Raw genomic sequence first — 17,440 nt, forward strand, 5'->3', positions numbered from 1 at the left:
TTTAAGATGCCCCAAGAGCCTTTCTTGCCACAGACTAATGCAGCCAGCTACTGTGTCACATTACACAAAGGATTCTGAATGCTCTCTCCTGCCTTTCCTGTGACATTACTCTGGGACAGTGTTTATCGAGAGGAGGAATCCATTCCATTGATTGTAAGAATTTTCATGGTATGAACACCTTCAGAAAATAATGAAAATCTTGCTCTCTACACTTCCTTCCTTCCTTCCTTCCTTCCTTCCTTCCTTCCTTCCTTCCTTCCTTCCTTCCTTCCTTCCTTCCTTCCTTCCTTCCTTCCTTCCTTCCTTCCTTCCTTCCTTCCTTCCTTCCTTCCTTCCTTCCTTCCTTCCTTCCTTCCTTCCTTCCTTCCTTCCTTCCTTCCTTCCTTACATTTCATAGTATCAGCACCCTTAGAAAATATTGAACATTTCTTGCTCTTTACTCCTTCCTTCTGTCGCGGGTCATCCCTTGGAGAGTGATGAGTCTTCAGGGGACGAGCAGAGCCCAACAAGCTCAGACCAGGTTGGGAACCAAAAAGGGCTGAGCTTGGAGCATCCAGGGCCCCTGCAGGCTCTACAGGGTGAACAGCAGGTAGGTCAAGATTCAGAACCAGAAGTAGGCCATGTATCCAGCTCTGCTCCAGCTGCAGAGACTTATGCAATTAGCTCGCCTGAGTCCACATGCCAACAGAGGCAGTGACACAGGGACATTGTTCAAGTTAAATGAAGAAGCTCATGCCTGCTAGCTCAAAGAAGGCAACTTCTGCAGCAGGGGAATACAGAATCTTCACAAGATGAAACCCAATGTACTGGAAGACCCCACATTAAGCAGGTTCACAGAGCATACTGGCCTGGACACAACAAAACACATGACTGCTGCAATGCTTCCTCTGACTTGTTGGGTCTGTGCATTCTGACCCTCAGACCGGACTTTTGAGTTAGTTGTTTGTTCTTGTTTTTTCAGGTTGTTTTGGGAGGTTTTGGCCATTAAGTCACAATTGATTTATGGCAACACTGCAGGGTTTTCAAGGCAAGAGATGTTCAGAGGTGGTTTGCCATTGCCTGCCTCCGGTGTTCTTAGGAGGTTTCCCATCCAAATAATTGCTAGGGTCGTGGCCGAGAGTATGTGATTGGCTCAAGGTCACCCAGTTAGTTTCCATGGCAATGGGGATTCGACCCTGGATTTCCCAGATCCTGTTCCAGCACTTTAACCACTACACCACGCTAGCTCTCTGATCAGGTAGTAGGTGATGTGAAGAACTTGAGACCCTGGAAATCACTGTCAGTCTATGTAGACAGTATTGACCTTATTGGATCAAAGGTCTGATTTAGGACAAGGCAGCTTCATGTGTACATATGTATATGCATTTTCCACATATATCTTTCCATAAGTCTTGTTTATTCATAAGGAACTTGTGTGAGATTCTGTTGTAAACTGTCTTGCTTTTCCATCTGAGAATGCTAAATAGAAACTGTACATTACTTACTGATTCCAGTTCTGCAGATTTGAAATCATTTTTTATGGAAATGTGATTGACCTAACCCTAAAAAATATGGGAGACAACCTAAACATTTTTTCTATTTTCTATTTCTTTTTAAGCGCCACCCTAATTACACCTGACTAACCCTATTAACATCAATGCACTGAAGGATACATCAAGTGCTTAATATGCATTTTGAAGTTGTATGTGGTGAAAAATGTTGTCAAGACATAGCTGGTGACCCTGTAGGGTTTTCAAGGCAAGGTGGTTTGCCTTTGTCTGCCCCCACATCATGACCTTGAAGATCTCCCATCCAAACATCTATCTATCTATTCCTTGAAGGTCTTCCTTCCATCCTTCCATCCTTCCATCCTTCCATCCTTCCATCCATCCATCCATCCATCCATCCATCCATCCATCCATCCATCCATCCATCCATCCATCCATCCATCCATCCATCCATCCATCCATCCATCCATCCATCCATCCATCCATCCATCCATCCATCCATCCATCCATCCATCCATCCATCCATCCATCCATCCATCCATCCATCTATCTATCTATCTATCTATCTATCTATCTATCTATCTATCTATCTATCTATCTATCTATCTATCTATCTATCTATCTATCTATCTGAATTTGTATTCCGCCTTCCCCTTGAGGGCTCAGCCCTCAAGGCCAGGGCCAGCCATGCTTAGCTTCTGAAATCTGATAAAACTGAACTAGACTAGGCTATCCAAGTCAGGGTCATCCAGGCTATCCAGGTCAGGTTTTGCTACTAGCTTTCATTAGTATGTCAAAACTGGCAAAACTGGCACAAACCAATATGTCGGAAACTGTTTCTTCACTTATTGACCCTTAAATAGCAGATGATACAGAATATCCATACAGTTGGCCTCATTCAGACATCAAGAAAAGCCACAGCTTGCCTTAAACCATAGTTTGGTTAGATTCTTATTTAGAAGAGAAGAAGAAGAGCTTGGATTCATGCCCAACGTTTCTCTCCTGTAAGGAGTTTCAAAAGCAGCTTACTTGTCAGGATATTGAAAATTGCAAGGTGGTCATATGCTGGTCTAGAATGACTGGAATGTAACAGTCAGCAGAATTGTAAAGGTCGGAGCCTCTCTGTCTGGGTCTGCAGTGATTGGCATGTAACAGTCAGCAGAATTGTAAAGGTCGGAGCCTCTCTGTCTGGGTCTGCAGTGATTGGCATGTAACAGTCAGCAGAAGTGAAAAGGTCACAGGCCAGGATGATTAGGATCATCTTAGCTAATGATTTGCTGGACAAAACTATATAAGAAGACTGCATAATCTACTCCAGTACCTCTCCTTCACCTTCTCAGGTTCGGGCCTGGGATTGTTGCCAGAGTAGAGAGTGGATAGCATATATTTATTTTGTTCCTTTGAGAAACAAGTAAGAGATAAAGTATCTCTGTTGGAACTAAATCTACTGTCTGAGTGCGTTTCTTTTCTTATACTGCAAGCAGTTAATACCTCCTTGTTCTAGTTAAGGTGAGTTGGCACTCTAGTCCTTCCGGCTTTGCACCTTAGGGCTAACAATTTGGTTAAGGGCCCCAGGACCCTAACCACTGAAGCTAGAGAGTGTCGAGGCAGTGTGACACGATGATATCCACCATGTGCAGTTTGCCTTTTGAACGGGCTGCGACTGCAGGGAACTACTTCCAGCATGGAGTGTGAAAATGCAGAGCTTTCTCATACGTTGAAGATTTATGGGCTGTAGTCGAGACCCACCGAATCCCAGAGCACAGCAGCAGAGCAGAGGGCAGATGCCAGAGCCAAAGGCGTCTATAATGTTGGCTGTGGAAAACTCCCAGCTCATCTATCCTACCGGGCTGCTGAGAAGGCTTCTGACTGCTGGGAAGGTAAGAAGGACCTGTAACAGACGCATGAACTGTTGGTTCTTAAGGTAATCTTGACCCAGACGCTTATACAATTTGAAGCTGAAAGTGAGGTGAAAATGTGGCCAACCATGTCTTACCAGCTGCGTGACACTATTCACGAGCTGGAAGACAGAGTAAGTATGAGCTTTCACTAGAACAGCATAGGGCCTATATTGTACTCATTCTCCCTAAGATGACAGCTGGGATAATTTTGTCTATAGTATGCAGAGCATAAGGAAGATGATTTGACTCTAGACTATGATCACTGCCGCGGCTTCTGAGCTCCAGAACAAAGAGTTTTGCCTTGAAGCCACAGCAGCCAGAGAGAAGCCTGCTGTTTCCAGAGGCAAAAGTGAAACCAGCTTTCTTGAATTGTCCATATCATATGTAGTTCGAAGAGCCTTCGATGGTGGTTTCTACTTAATCATCTTCCTGCAGAATGCCCACAGAAGGGGGAGAAGAAGGGGCTAGCTTAAAGGACAACGGGAAGAGGGAAAGAAGGAGACACTACTTGACGGCATTGTTGAGAACTGGCTGTCCAGAGAAACTAAATCCCATCTGGCTCTTGGACTTCTGCCTGCTCAGAGGCATGTCGTAGCAATGCTCACTACCTATTGACTGAGGGGAGTCCAAGGCAGGCAGGAAGCATGTCAGCTTAATGATGGATCAATTAGCTGCTGTTACGCTGCAAGGAACTGCCTACACATACCATGCCTAGGTAAAAAAAAGTTGCAAAATGTAAGGTGTGTTCCTGGACTGGATTTTTGTTTGTTTTTTTTTTTTAATATTTTTTATTGCTTTTTCCAAAATAAATGAGAAAGGAAGTATACCATAAGTATTTCATCATTTTGTAAGCACAAATTGATACATTCAACAAGTAATACAAAAGTAAATCATCACCTGGTTTTGCTGTCTAAATCTAATACAAATGAATTAGTGCCTCTTCCTTTCTAGTCTACTACCCTTCCTTCCTCCTCATTACCCTCCCCTCCCTAACCCCCCCCCCTCTGACTTCCCTCTACGAAGTTCTCCAAAAATATGCCTTGTTAACTGCATTTTATTATATCTTAATATATATTCTATCCCATATATAAAATAATAAAGGTAGGTATATCTGTAATCTACATTCGAGGTAAGTGGAATGACATCATTTTAAACTTTATTTATATAATAGTTGATCCACGGCTGCCACGCTTGAATAATATTCCTTCAATTGGTTTTCCTCTAGAGATTAAAAAGATATTTTGTCCATTATAAACATTTTTTGAGTTTTATTTCTCCATATCCTCTCCAGGGCTGGAGTTCTCAAAGAGATTTCCCAATTTCACAAGAGCTATCGCTATCCTTGCTGCCAAAACATATGAAATAATAAATATTTACATTTAAACGTAAATCTTTTCTTTTCTAGCAGGGCCGGGCCTAGAAGGTAAGTCCCCATCGATTTTTTGAATCTTTTGCGTTAGTTAATTGTTAATTTGTGTATGTATCTCTGCCCAGCATCTTTTTTTATTATTTTTTTTTACATGTCCACCTATGAATGGATAAATGTTCCTGGTTTTGTTTGCATTTCAAATATATAGGAGGTAGTTTTTGGGTTTATTTTTTTGTTCAATATGGAAGGTGTTAATAATGTACGCTCTGTAGCACATTTTGAGATTATTTTCCCATATATCTAATTTGGGAGTAAATCTGTATATATCTTTATAAAAACTTGGACCACTGGGTCTTAAGCGTTATAGTTTCTGCCAGATTTGTTGCCCATTTGATCATATTATTTTATCGTTACCTCCTGTTCTACCTCTTTTGTTCCAGCAAGATCTTATATAGATTGTACTCAATATTTTTAATATCTTGTCTCATCAGGGGCTGTAATGTCCAACTGCACTCTTTTCTTTCCCTATACCCCAATTTTTCTTTTATCTTCTTTTAGACTATTCTGTAATTGTAGATATGCATACCATTGGCATGTACTTTCTTTTATAATTATATTATCTTTTGTTTTTCATTGTTATAAGGTTCTTCTTTGATTCCAGTAAAGTATTTCTTCAGGTACCTCAACCATTGCTCCTTCTGAACTCCTTTCTCCTCCTAAATATAGATTCCAGTCTAACGGAGACCCAAGTAGGCATCTTAGTGCCAAAATTTATTTCTGTATTTTATCCATATTTTTAGAAGTCTATTTCTAATAAAAAATGATTTTTAAAAATTTTGTCTGCCCGCTTGTTTATTTCCTTCTGTGGTTATAAGTAGGCATGCCATCCTTTTTGCACGTATGTCATGCCCTTCTAATTCGTAGTAACTTTATAATTACATAATAGGATCCATTCCTTCAGCCATGTAATAATAGCCAAGGCCATGGTAGTGCTCAATTGTAAATCCGGAACTCTAGGCCTCCGTCAAAAGAGTTTTACTTTTGTATAATCCATTTGTATCTTACCCTAGGTTTTTTTCCCTCCCATAAAAACTTAGATAATTCTTTTTTCCATTTTTCAAAGTTTGCTGTAGATATTATGAGAGGGATATTAGTGAAGAGGAAGAGGAATTTGGGTAATATATTCATTTTCACTATGCTTATTCTTCCCAACAGGGAGGTTTGTATTCCTGACCATTTTTTTTTAAAATCTTCTTTAATTTTTGCCCATTGTAGGTCATAATTGTTGTGTATTAAATTTTGATTGTTATCTTCTAAAATTACACCCAGGTATCTAATTTTTTTTTCTATTGTTATATTTATTGTAGCTTCTAGGCTTTTTCTTTCTTTCTCTGTCATGTTTATTGCAAACATTTTAGTTTTCTTAAAGTTAATTTTGAAGCCTGCCAGCTTTCCGTATTCCTCTATTATTTTTAATACTTTAGGTGCTTTAATTAAAGGGTCATCAACTAATCAGAGCTTACACTACCTGGCATATGCTAACATTTTTTAGGTGACAGTAAGCTTTTAATTTTTATCCCTTCCAGTGAAATTCCCTGATTTATAAATATTTCTTAATAGTATCTCTAATGTTGTTATCTTAGGAACAGTAGTGGGGAGGATTTCTGGACATCCCTGTCTGGTACTCCTCTCTTAATTTTATTTTTTTTGAGTAACATCAATGTTTATTTTACTTCAATGCTTCCTTGTCTCTCTTTATATATGCTTAGCTTTTATTGCTGTACAAGGAATTGATCCTCTCCCATTCCCAATTTTTTAATAATACTTCTAACATAAAGTCCCAATTAATTTTGATCAAAGGCCTTAGCACCTGCATCTTAGCTAAATATGTATTGCTACTTGGTTTGTCTGGTTTTTTTCTTTAAATATCTCTAACATGTTAAGGATCTTAATTTGATATTAGTATTTTATATATCTCTTCTAGGAGGAATCCTGTTTGTCTTTTTTCTGAGATGTACCTTTTATTGAGGACTTTTTTGAGTCTGTTAGCTAAAATACTAGTGAAAATTTTGTAATCTAAATTAAGGAGGGAAATTGGGCGGAAGTCTTTTGTCTCTAATGTTTCTTCTTTGCTTTTGGGTATCAAGGAAATAAGTGCTTGATTCCAGGATTTGGGGATTATTCCTGTTCTCATAATTCCGTTATATAATCTTTCCAAGTGTATTATTAACTCTTCCCTAAAGTTTTTGTAATATTTTGCAGTTAATCCGTCTGTGCCTGGTGATTTGTTTTTCAGATTCTTTATTATATTTTCAATTTCTAATGGTGTAATTGGTTTGTTTAGTTCTTCTATTTGTCTCTTTTAAATTGTTTTATATTCTGTTTTTTTTAAATACTCCTCTATTTCAAATCTCTTTCTACTTTTTTGCCTTCAATCATAGTTGCTTGTAAAATTCCTTCGGAATCAGTTTTTTGTATCTTTGTTTGTTCCGTAATTATTTTAGAGCTTTCTCTTATTTGATTTATTATCCTTTTTTCCTGTTGTTTTTTAATTTTGTTCGCCATCCATTTCCCCACTTTTATTATCTAAAGGCATAATATTTCCGCCTTAATTGTAATAAGTTGTTTGTAATTTTATTAATGGTTAACAATTCTAGTTGATCTCTTTGATTAATTTTATTTGTTTTATTATTGATTTCTTATCTTTTCTTTTTTGTAGTTTTTGTTCTAGTTCCCTTCTCAGTTTTTTTTCCACTCCTCTGATTTCTTCCTTCTCTCTCTTATTTTCTTTATTTTAATTTCTTGACTTTTAAATAGCCCCTCATAACTACTTCTTTATGAGCTTCTACAATGTATTTTCATTCTTAACTTTGTACCTCTATATTTATTCTTCCTCTCTAGTAGCTCCTTCGAACTGTTTCTCTTGAGTTCCTCTATGCTAGATAAACTTCCTGTGACTCCAATCTTTCATTATCCATATCTTGTTTCCTTTTTTTGAGTTTGTATTTCCCATCCTATTAAGTTATGATCGGATATTACCCTTTCTAGGTTTGATTTCAATTTTTTTGTGTATTATTTATGTCCATTTTTTAGAAGCCAAAATCATGTCAATTCCTAGAAGTGTGATTGGAACCTGTTTGAATAAAACGTATAGTCTTTTTGTGTTCCTGCTTTGTTTCTCCATATATCATGGAGATTTAATTTATGCATCATGTCAAAGAACACTTTTGGTAATTTCCTTCTTTATCTTTTTGTTTTTTATTTTTTCCTTTTCCTATGTTCCTCTATTTATTTTTTTTTTATCTCTTCTACAGGATCTATTACCCCATTAAAATCTCCTTAGTAGAATCAGTTCCTTGTAGGATACTTTTGAAAGCACTTAATTTTCCTTTTAGTCTCCTGATAAAATTCTGTCTTCATTTTGTTTGGGGCATAGACTCCTACCACTCAGAATTCAAAATGTTGTCCATCATTATTTCAATCCCTAGAAATCTCCCTCTCTTGTCCCTAATTATTTCTTTAGGCTGGAGGTGTTCTTTGACGTATATCGCCACTCCTCTTTTTTTTTTTTGTATCCTGCATGGAATAATTTCCCTAGCTTTTTATTTTCTATGAATTTTTTCCTCCCATTTTTATGTGCTTCTTTTGCATACATGAGGATTTGTGAGGTTTCCTTTACTTAAATGCAAATACTTTTTTTCTCTTTTTAAATAAGTGGTTTGGGTTGCCATATATTTCATAAGTGCACTATATTCAATCCCATTAGTAAGCCCTTCCCTCTACTCTTCTTTCTGTACTTCTTGGGTGAGGAGATGTGGGCAATTCGGGCTGTTTCTGAAGAAAGTCCTGTGCTTGGGGAACCGTGACCAGATTAATTCTTCTCCCCTTCCATGCAAATGAGACTCCCTCAGGTATAATCCAGCCATAGGTGGCATTTGCTCTTTCCAGTTTATCAATCTTTTGTAATCTTCCTTCTCTGCTGGATGGATACCCTCGCAATTCTTCATAATGATGATTTTACCTATCCATTTTAAAGTTTTTTTCCGAGCTGGTACGCACAGTTGGTCTCTTTTAGATCTTTCTACTACACTTATCACCATATCACGGGATAACTACGACTTTCGAAGATCTTGTGGGTTCACTCTATAAATCTGGTCCACCTCTTGGAATGTCCTCTTTGTAGTCCCCATATTTCCATAAGTAGTTGCATTATTCTGCTTATTGTATTTTCATCTTGAACTTCAGGGACCCCTCTAATCCTCAGCATTCTCTCCTTTTGGTTATATTCCAAAATTGCTAGAGTGTCATCCTGTCTCATATTGTGGTCTCTAATGTTATCTACTGCATCCTCTACTTCTACCAGTCTTTTTTTCTTTTCCTTCCAGATCTTCTTTAAAGGAGAGGATTTCGTGACCTTCCAACCTTTTATGTTGCCTAATTCTTTTTTTAAATCCTTAATTTCTTCCTCCATTCTCGTTAATCTTTCTTTAGTCTCTTGTTGGAAGATAGCTGTTTCTTTTTTGTGTGCATACAATGACACTTCTAGCAGCTTCTTTTCTATTTTCGTACTGAGGTCTACATTTTCTCAGGGGTCTTTGGATCACTTCAAACTGTTTTTAAGCCTTTCAGTTCGTTTAACTGAGTTTGCCTGGACTTCGTTCCTGACGTCATTCCCCCTTATTTGGGGACGTTTCGTTCTCAAGGTTTTCCCTGCTTCACTTACTTCTGTCCACTCCAATCTTTCTTGTTTCACTTGTTTAAATGGGCGAGCATTAAGATTTATTGCTCAAGCTCCTGCTCTCCGTAGCTCCTTTATTCCCAACTTTGCTTTCTTTATATCCGCTCCACTTGTTTCAGTGGGCGTGAAGCTATAAATACTCTTTAGCTTCAAGCTCCTATGCTATGCTTCGTCTATCTTTAAGGACCGATATCCAGAGCTCCTCCGCTTTGTTTAGATTTGTAACTTCCTCTCTCTCTGCGCCTGTTATTCTATTTATGTATTCTCAGGAATCTTTAAAGGGTATTGCCACCACTTCCGTCTCCCCGGTCTCAGTTCTTTGGTTTTCTTACTTTTGTTATTTTTCTCCAATAACCGCAGCACTTTGAAGTAGATCGTCAGATTGTTTATCTTTTTCCTCGGTCACCACTGGGACGAGCAGAGCCGCCACCTTTCCCTTTCGCCTTTCCCAGATGTCTCTCCCGTTCTTTTCTCCTGTCCTTCCACTCTAACGCTAGTTTTTTTTCCTTCTGCCTTCCAATTTTCTATTTTGCTTCCTTAAGGCTTATAATTGTACTTTCTTATTTAGGTGTAGAGGCATAGCCGTTCTTACTTTCGTATTTTCATATTTCTGCTGCCGGGTATGGCCCTTCTTCCGGCTTAAGCCACTGTGAGTTTTTTGCGTTGTTTTTGCGAACGGAGGGAATTCCAGCCAGTCATTTGGCTGTTGCTGGCAATATCACCTCCTCGCTGTTTATCCTGATTTCCTCTCCCTTTTGAGTGGAAATATCCTCCCTTTTTTGGCAGGATTTGCTCGATATCCGCTACAGATGCTCCCCTGCAGCTTATCCTCTCAGAGGCTGCTGAGGGTGGCTAAGTGTCCCACCGGATTTTTGAAGTTTTGTTGAGCTATCTCTAAGCAAAGAGCTTTGGAACAAGGGTACAAACTATATTTGATAGACAGGGTTGTACAGCATGGCAGGAATGACAGAGTGTGCAAAAGGTACACTCTGCGACAAAATGTATGTTATGACTGGATAGCGGGCAAAATGAAAATGTAAATGAATTGCCTAAGTCTAGCTTACTGTCTATGCATGATGATTGTGTGCACTATCTCAAGAGTCCTAGGATATGCTTTGGGCCACCATCAAGCAGTTGGCAAAGTATGATTTGAGTGTAAAGTTCGGTAAAGCATTCAGACTGTTCAGTTCAGTAGGCATGCGGAATCCTATCCAATCCTCTAAAGAGTTTTTGATAGACAAATGGAAAGACTATTTGAACTAGTCCACATGCAGACTTAGCTGGTCCTTCCAATCAAGCTGGCGGTAATTTGTTATTACATTTCGCTGGATTGATGATTATAGCAGATATTCTACTGCTTGCTGTTGAAATCTAAGGACGGCCTTTACAAGGTTTAAGGAATGGGTCCATCACTACTGAACGGAGGTTCCTCTCACAAGGTGGCTTGCCTGCAATCTGACAGAGGGCGGTGAGTCTATGGGGAAATAAATTCTAAACATGGCTGACACAGAAAGGTATTAGCCACAGGAGAATAAACTGTTCAGCCCGGCTGAAATGGCGTGGCTGAGAGGAGGACGCTAGGCATCTCTTCAAACAATGCGCGGATTGCATGATAAATGATGCCAAGCAAGTTCCATTCCATTTCCAGAGAGGTTGTCTTTAGCTGCCACATTACGTAATAAACAGGTTGTGGAGTTCAAGTATCAATGAAACACCATTTTTTTCAGAATGTTTGGCAAAAGGCCTTCCTGAACACCTTAATTTGGGAGTTTGGTTAACGCCCTCATTCCCCAGACAGCAACGGAAAAGGACAAAAGAAATGGCAGAGACTGGCGCTGTAGGATAAGCGCAGAATACCAAAGGCTATAGATTTCATTGGCCGGGAAGAATTACATCTCACGCAGTGCCAACTTTGAAAAGCATACAGGTTAGAACATGTGCATCAAAACTCTGAAGTGTTCTGTACTTCACCAGTAAGCCAATATGACACAGTACCTAGGTGATTAGCATTGATTTAAACCCCACTCCTGTCTAAGGTCACATCTGCCCGGTTTCCAAGCAAATAACAGAAGAAAGTGATAGTGATCAGGAAGGTAGCCAGGAGAGTGAGGGGCTGAGCAAATCCGGAGAAATAGCCATACTCACGCATCAGGAAAGAGCAACAAAGGCATACTACCAAAAGGTTTATGGGTACAAGAAGTGAGAGTGTGCTAATTCAGGACAGAAATCCACAAGGTTTGTATGATATAAGCTGAAATGTCCACCTGAGGAACAGGGAAAATGGAATCCTCGTAGCTATGGACAAATTTCGAGTTTGGAATCCTTTGGTGAACTTAAAAGTGTTTTAACATTGCTGATAAAACCTACTGATAAGCCGAACATCATAGGCAAGTGCAAGATGGGTATATTATGGTTTAAATCCTATATTCGATGGGACTTGCAAATATAAAGCAAGATTAGTCGCATTAAGGCTTCTCTCAAACAAAGTTTGACAGTTATGATCAGATTTATGCACCCACTGCAGCGTAAGAATCCATGAGATTAGTGGATTGTCTATTGAGCAAAGAGACTTTAAAATGAGGCACTTTGATTTTGAAACAGCTTTATTTAAATGGCAGATTTGCAAGAGACCATACATGAAGCAAGCACCAGGTTATGAGCATGAACAAGTTGATAAAGTTTATAAGCTCAACAAAGCTTTGTACTGGCTGAAACAGTCAGCCAGATGTTGGAATATACGCTACTGTAAAGCATTATGTGAAATGAAATTTGACTCAAAGTGCGGCCGAGTGCCTGTATATATACCAGAGGTACTGGTGATGAATGTACTAATTTTGATGATTTATGTTGATGATCTCTGTGCGGTTGCAAAACAGACAACCAACCAAAACAACTTTACACTGAGTTGAGTAACACTTCCTTTAAGCTGAAAGACTTGGGTATCTTGCAATACCTGGGTATTCAAGCTGCAAATCTGAAGAAGGATGTGTTTCTGACACAAAACAAAGATAGAGGGTGTCATACAAAAAGCTGGTCTGCAGATGCCAAAGCGGCAATTTCAAACCCTAATGGTGGCTGATTTCAGGGCAAGATAACAGCAAAGCATCGAAAGGCAAGACCTATATCGTTCCTAATTGCAGCCTGCTGCACATTGCCAACTGGACAAGACTAGACATAGCTTTTGCCAGGTTTATTAAGTAGAACAGCTGGTAAAACCACTGAGAAAGACTAAGAGGGGCTAAAAGAGTAATTCACATTTGAAGGAATCCAAGCAATCTGCGGCTTTAAGTAATTTCTAAATCCAAAACAACAAGGACTTAGTGGTGTATGCGGACAGCCTTATCGGCAGAGGACTCCAGGATGTAAGCCAAAGGAGTGGTTATTATATGCAATATGCTGTTTAATCCGGATTTGTTGAGATCCGGAAACAAACAACGGTTGCTACCTAACTGCTGAGGCAGAGTAATATGCGCCTCTTAATGAGGCATGCAATGAGCTACAATGGGTCATGCAGTTGCTAAAAGACCTGCGGAGAAATGTGAATAACCTATAATACAGTTTTTGAAGACTTACAGACATGTATAGCCATGGCAGAGAACGAAACCTAAAAGTCGCGACTAAACAATACGTAGCTGCGGGAATTCCAAATGTAAACAACCTGATACAAATAAATATGCGATTAAGTTGCAGTACTGTGAATCATCTGCAACATAGCCACATCTTGCACAAAGCCATTACTACAAACATAATGACTCTGGTGTTTGGTCGGGCTTAGCAGATGGCTAATTTGGCAAGGACTCTGGTACAAAGTGGAGTGAAATAAGTAACTCTGTACTGACTATGTACTAACTATGTAATGAGTGTAAATAATGAATGACTTTTGTTTGTAATTATTTTGTTTGTAACATATAATGAGGCAACATTCCAACCAGATATGAGAAGGTGCCAGGATATTGAAATTGCAAGGTGGTTGCAGATAAGTTGGTCTAGAATGACTGGAACAACAGTCAGCAGAATTGTAAAGGTTGGAGCCTCTGTCAGTCTGCAGATTGGCATGCAAGAAGCCAGCAGAATTGTAAAGGTCGGAGCCTCTGTTCAGTTCCGGCAGTGATTGGTACAAAATAGTCAGCAGAGGTGGAAAGGTCACAGGCCAGGATGATTGTGATCATCTGCTTACCGACGGCTGGACAAAACTATATAAGAAGACTGCATACCACCAGTACCTTCACCTTCAGGTTCGGCTCAGATTGTTGTCAGAGAGAGGATAGTTATTGTTATTTTGTTCCTTTGTAAGATAAAGCATTCCTGCTGGGAACTGCTAAATCTACTGTCTGAGTGTTTCTTTTTCTTATACTGCAAGCAGTTACCTCCTGTTCTAGCAAGGGTGAGTTGGCACCTAGTCCTTCCGCTGTGCACTAGGCCAACATTACTTTCCCTTTCTCTCCTCACAACAGACACCTTGTGAAGTAGGTGAGGCTGAGAGAGTTCCAAAGAACTGTGACTAGCCCAAGGTCACCCAACAGGTTTCATGTGAAACAGTGAAGAAACAAATCCAGTTCACCAGGTAAGAGTCCACCGCTCATGTGGAGTGGAGAATCAAACCCAGTTCTCAAGATTAAGTCCACCACTCTTAACCACTGAACCACATTGGCTTTACAGATGCCCATTGTACATAGACCACTTGCCTCGGGACTCTTAGCTGCACAGTGGAGCTGTAGTGAGGTTTCCTCACATTTCTCTGTTTACAGGTATGGGACAGCCCAGTGCCTGCCCTGCAGTGGTTTTCTGAGGCCTCTGCTTTTGTGGGTTTTCATAACATTGCCCACCACTTCCATCTTAAAGGCACAGATCTCATCCCATGTGGTATCTGAAAAATTAAGCGTTTGGTTAAAGCCCTTTAAACTGCAGTTATATTGATAATTTGCCAAAAAAATAATTTCCCTCCAAGAAAAAGGCAAAGCAGTTTCTTGGACCACACACTGCTGAAGAAGGGGACAATGTCTGAGCTGGACTCAGCAAGATAGGGCCTGAGCAATAGCCTCCTGCTAAGGGGCTCTCTGTGGTTCATGTAAGGGCTGATTCTGACAGGAGTCTGCTAACTGATGGTTTGAAAGGGCTTTAGGAAATTAAACAAGGCACTAAGATCCCAAAACACGCCTGCCAAATAACAGTGGTGTAATATCCATAAGCAAATGAATCTGAAAGAATTAGTCATAATTCATTGTTAACCTACCAGCATTGCAGCTTAGTGGTATGCCAAAAAGGTTCTGTCTTCTATATAAAGAGAACAACAACAAAAATCAATAAAGCTAAATCTCCTGGGTCCGATTTAATATGAGATTAGGCTTTTCCCTGACACAAATATCTTGCTTGAAATAATCTTTAAACAATACCAACAGGGAATGCAGCTAAGAGAAAAGAGGACCTGTGCAACATAGTAGTTACTGTGTTGGAATGGGGCTAAGGGGATCCAGGTTCAAATCTCCCACATAGCTGTGATGTTTACTGGGTGACCTACGTCTGGCCACCATGTCTCTGTTTAACCCCCAGGTCCTCAGCCTTTGGGATCCTTCATAGGTGTCAAACTTGCGGCCCTCCAGATGTTATGGACTACAGTTTCCATCATCCACTGCCAGCATCATGCTGGCAGGGAATGATGGGAACTGTGGTCCATAACATCTGGAGGGCCGCGAGTTGGGTGAATTGCAGCATTGCATATGCTGAATCAAGCACCATCCACCAGAGGTCCCCAGTCTTTTTGAGCCCATGGTCTCCTTTGGAACTCTTAACACAGGATGGCAAGAGTGACCACAACATGGCTTCCATGGGAAGTGGAGCCAATCAAACTGGCTGCCCCAGGGAGCCACACCCACAAAGAAAGCTCAAGTTCAGGGGACAGGATGCGTAATTTAAAATAACACACTGGGAAGGAGGAGTGAGAGTGAGAGTAAAACTAGCACTGATATCTGGGATTTATGATGTTGCTTATCGTTGTTTCAAATGTTATGATTTTATGTCAGTTATGTTTTGATTCGTTTGCCATCTGGTATTATGATTATTGCTGTTGTTATGTACGTGTATTGCTGTTGTTATGTACTTATTATTGTGTTATTATTGCTGTTGTTATGTTATGTACTATGTTTGATGTATATCATGTTGTTCACCGCCCTGAGCCTTTCGGGGGAGGGCGGTATATAAATTACAGTACCAATACCAATTCCAATTCTCTTCCCCTCCCCTCCTCTCTCTCTCCCTCTCCCTCCCTCCCTCTCTCTCTCCCTCCCTCTTTCTTTTTTTCTGCTAAAAAGAAGAAGAGATAGGCTTGTTTTAAAATAAACACACATTTGAAATAAAGTTTTAGGAAGCCCTACCAATCACGGGGAGGGTGGAAGTAGAGCAGGGATGATAGGGTGGAGCCAAAAACAGACCCTGCTTATTCTGTTACTATTATATCGATATATTGATGTATTGACATTAGTATTTAGAGAAGCAGGAAGGAGCCAACAACATGGATGGAGAGGTGAGGTGGAAGGCAAGGGCAGCAGTGCTAGGGAATGGAAATGGTGGAGCTAGGTAGGCTGGTCATAGGCAGATGGAACATGTCTGGGGTAAAACTGTGCTCATTGGCAAATCTGCCCACTCTGGAAGCGAAGCAAATTGAAAGTCTTGCTAGAAGTGAAAAGTGAAAGCAGGGCTCAAGAAAATACATCCATACAAGAATTCTTGCTGTGTTGGACATTCACCCTCATGAGACACCTTGTGCATAGTCGGCCAGTAACATCGCAATTCCGCGATGTTATTTCAGTTGTCCAACTTTAATTTGTTGGTGGGTATTGAACTGGGATTTCAAAGACTATTATGTATTTGATTGTTAATTGTGGACTCTACTGTATTTGGTTTATCATGACATCTAAGTGAAAAAAAATATGTGTGAAAGTGTATTTAAGGCATGAATGTCCCTTATAAGGTTCAGTTCAAGACAATATAAAATCTCAACCATCATGGAACCTCAAGGCAAATTTGAAATTTTCCTTGCTTTTCTTAAGGATGCAAAAAGACTAATGGACTTTCTCTGGCACAGGTGTGATTACCTTCTGTAATCTGTAATCTCAACCTGTGATTTTCTCATTGAATGTCCTGGAGACAAACTTCCATGAAGTATGCAAAGCTGATAAGAAATGAGTCTGAAGTTCTCAGTGAACTTGACCAAGAAGTGATATTTCAACGCCAGTATTCCGGCTTCAGAGGAATGAAGGTTTTACCTATCCCCAATATCTCTGCAAATATTGTTAGTATTGAATTTCTCTCAGTCTGCCTTAGGTATTTTGAAAGGTTGACACCCAAAGAGAAACTAAAAACACACTCAGTGCATACCTTTTCTATTGCTTACTATATTTTTTTTAAAAAAGAAAATTAAGTGATACATTTCTTATGGTTCTTTAAAATGGATTATTTAAGCAGAGCAGAGGAGCTGGACGCACTAACAGGAAAATTACATGACAGAAGCAATTTTGCCAGATAAAGAAGAAAAAAAAATAGAAGGCATTTCTAGATTAGTTATTAAAGGAAAGTGAAGCAAATCCAAGAAGTGAGAATTTATGGCTTTATCTTCTTCTGATCCCGTCATTTGTATGAAACTGAAATTCAGTCCGCGCTCTGTGCTTTTTACGGTTTTGCGCGTCAGGTGAGAAACAACAGGGGGTGAAATGAATTCATCTTCCTGTCTTCAAGTAAACTAAAAGCAATTTTCGTCTTCCCATGTGGTCACTTGTGGTTCTTGTCATGTTCAAGCTAATGATATCCAGCCCCCTTAGGTTGTTTAAGTATTCATGAAGTAATTAAATTCTCATTAACATATAAATAAAAGAAAACTGAAAACAAGTTTAGTAGGCACCTAGCATCTGTTCTAATGCTTTTAAGTATTAAAATGTGCCACATACATAAG

This window comes from Sphaerodactylus townsendi, linkage group LG04 (genome assembly GCF_021028975.2).
Source record: "Sphaerodactylus townsendi isolate TG3544 linkage group LG04, MPM_Stown_v2.3, whole genome shotgun sequence".
Taxonomy (NCBI): domain Eukaryota; kingdom Metazoa; phylum Chordata; class Lepidosauria; order Squamata; family Sphaerodactylidae; genus Sphaerodactylus; species Sphaerodactylus townsendi.